A 2,698-nucleotide genomic window follows, 5' to 3' on the forward strand; every position below is an offset into this window, starting at 1 on the left:
TAGTGCCCGTAATATATTAAATATTATTCAATACTTGTATAAAATATGTACCTACACATATTTAATATCACTCCTTAATGGTATCCTTAAGATGTCAATGGTAGAATGATTTTATGTCTCTATTTATTTCTCAAACTTTCTGCAGGGAGGAACCATTTGTTAAATTTCTTTTTATGTTCCCTACTATGCAGCATTGTGCCGTGAGCCTGGAGGGAAATCTTTAAAACAGTGTTAAAGATAAACATAAAAAGGCCTTTGATTCTTTCAGAGAGTTTTCTCTCTGTCTCTGTCTCTCTCACACTCACACACACACACTTCTCCTGGAAGCTGAGGGAAAGGCAGGTAGGTATACGATACTATCAGCAATGCTGACTTTTATTACCTACATGCCAGAAACCATGCTAAGCACTTTACAGGCATCACATCATTTAAATCTCAGAATATCACTATGAGGTAGGTACTAATACTAACTTGATTTTTCAGATAAAATAAGGAGGGCCAGGGAGATTGCATAGGTTGCCCAGGGTCACAGGTGGGGAGCAGGCAGGGGTGGTACTGTTTGTCACCACACTGTGTGCTGCACCACCATGCTCTGGTGCCTCTCTTCTCCAATCACTCCAGCATGACAGGTTTCCTGAAGTAAGTCCACATGGAGATAACTTTTAAGAATGAAGGAATAAAAGCAGAAGGTGCTGGGCAGTGGAAGAAGGTGGACACAGTGGAAAAAGAGAAGAAAAACTCTAGATGCTTTAAGGCCTCTTAGTCTATAAGTACACTTGGCTACACTAAATGGTTGAGCAGGAAAGAAGGAATGACGGAAGGGCTGATTTGGTGGAAGGCCATGGAAGGAATAAAGTAGACATTGTAGCTACAGCATAGAAGCACTGAAATGATACTGAATCTACAGACTGTCAGGGATGGTAGGGAGCTTGAATGCCATCTGCCTAATACACAAATTTGCTCTGCACCTGACAAGGTGGTGGTTCAACCCTTGGAGATGGAGAACTCAATTAATTCTCTCAACAGATGGTGTATTAGAAAGTTATTCCACGTTTGGAACCCCATATTTGCCTATTAGTAATTTCTACTCAGTGGCGAGGAACTGACATCTTGGGTTCATACACGAGTCTTTCACGGAATAGTTCCAGGGTAGATACGGAAATATCCACACACTGACTGTTTTTCCCCAGTGGTAAAATTGTTTCTAGATACTGAGTTCACAAATGCTCCCTAATCATTATCATTCAGTGCATTTCTTAATCAATTGCCTTCCTACTAGGTAATAATAATAGCTTATAAGAGCAAATTGTGTTTGCTGTGTGCCATTAGCTTTGTATATGTCATTTTCTATGTTGTCATTTCTATCTTACAGTTGAGGACGTTGAGGCTCAGACAGCCCAAATAACTCTCTTAGGGTCACCCAGACTACAGGCAGAAGAGTCGGGATTCGCATACAGGCAACTTAAATACAGAGATACATACTGTCTTAGTCTGTTTTGTGCTGCTATAACAGAATACTTTAGACTGGGTCATTTTATTACAAAGAACAGAAATTTATTCTTTCACAGTTCTGGAGACTGGGAAGTCCTAGATGAAAGTGCCAGCATCTTGTGTGGGCCTTCTTACTGCATCCTGTCCTGGTGGAAGGCAGAAGGACAAGAGAGAGTAAACCCACTCCTGAAAGCCTTTTCCTAGCAGCATTAATCCATTCATGAGGGTGGAGCCCTCATGACATAAAAACCTCCCCAAAGACCCAGCCTTCTAACACTGTTGCATCGGGGATTAAGTTTCCAACACATGAATTTTGGGGAACACATTCAGACCATAGCAAGTACCCAACAAATAAGCCATTCATTCTATTTGGCATAAAATGAGAACATTATGAAAGATAGGGTCTGTCCAGGGCTGGCTCTGTGGACATGCAACTTGTACACACTAAGAAGGGCTCTGGGTGTGGCTTCATGCTCTGCTCTCCCAGTCTTGAAATTCTACATGCATTTGAACAGTGAGCTGTGCATTTTCATTTTGCACTGAGCCCCCAAAATTATTACCTTGTTCTAGGTCTACCATTAAAAACAAAAGAAAGAAAACAATCGAACTGACAAATAAGCCACCCGTTTGGTGGTATAGTGCATCTAGTGTTCTGCAGTTCTGTAGGTTAAAATGTTTAGGAGTAACCTTTGGAACCCACTCCGCATTCTGTGGCTCCTGATCTCATGACCCAGGAAAGCCCCAGTGGGCAGTTGCAGGCATTGGGGTATAAGGGGTGGAGAGTGGTTCCCTTCTTTGTATCTTTTTCTAAAAAATATTTATTTTTAATAAGTTGTGCTATGTATATTTGAGGTTTACAAAATGATGTTATGTGATTATAGATAGTAAAATGGTTATTATAGTGAAGAAGATTAACATATCTATCACCTCACATAGTTACATTTTTTGTGACAAGAGTAGCTAAAATCTACTTATTTAACAAAAATCCCTAATACAATACAATTTTATTAGCTTTAGTCCTCATGTTGTACCTTAGATCTCTAAAACTTGTTCATTCTACATATCTGCCGTTTTGTGTCCTTTGACCTATATCTCCCCATTTCCTCCACCCCTCCACCCACCCCCGCCTGTGGTAACCGCTGTTTCATTCTCTATCTCCATGTATTTGAGATTTTTTTATTCCACATATAAGTGAGATCGTGCACTA

This window comes from Cynocephalus volans, chromosome 1 (genome assembly GCF_027409185.1).
Source record: "Cynocephalus volans isolate mCynVol1 chromosome 1, mCynVol1.pri, whole genome shotgun sequence".
In the NCBI taxonomy this organism is placed as follows: Eukaryota; Metazoa; Chordata; class Mammalia; order Dermoptera; family Cynocephalidae; genus Cynocephalus; species Cynocephalus volans.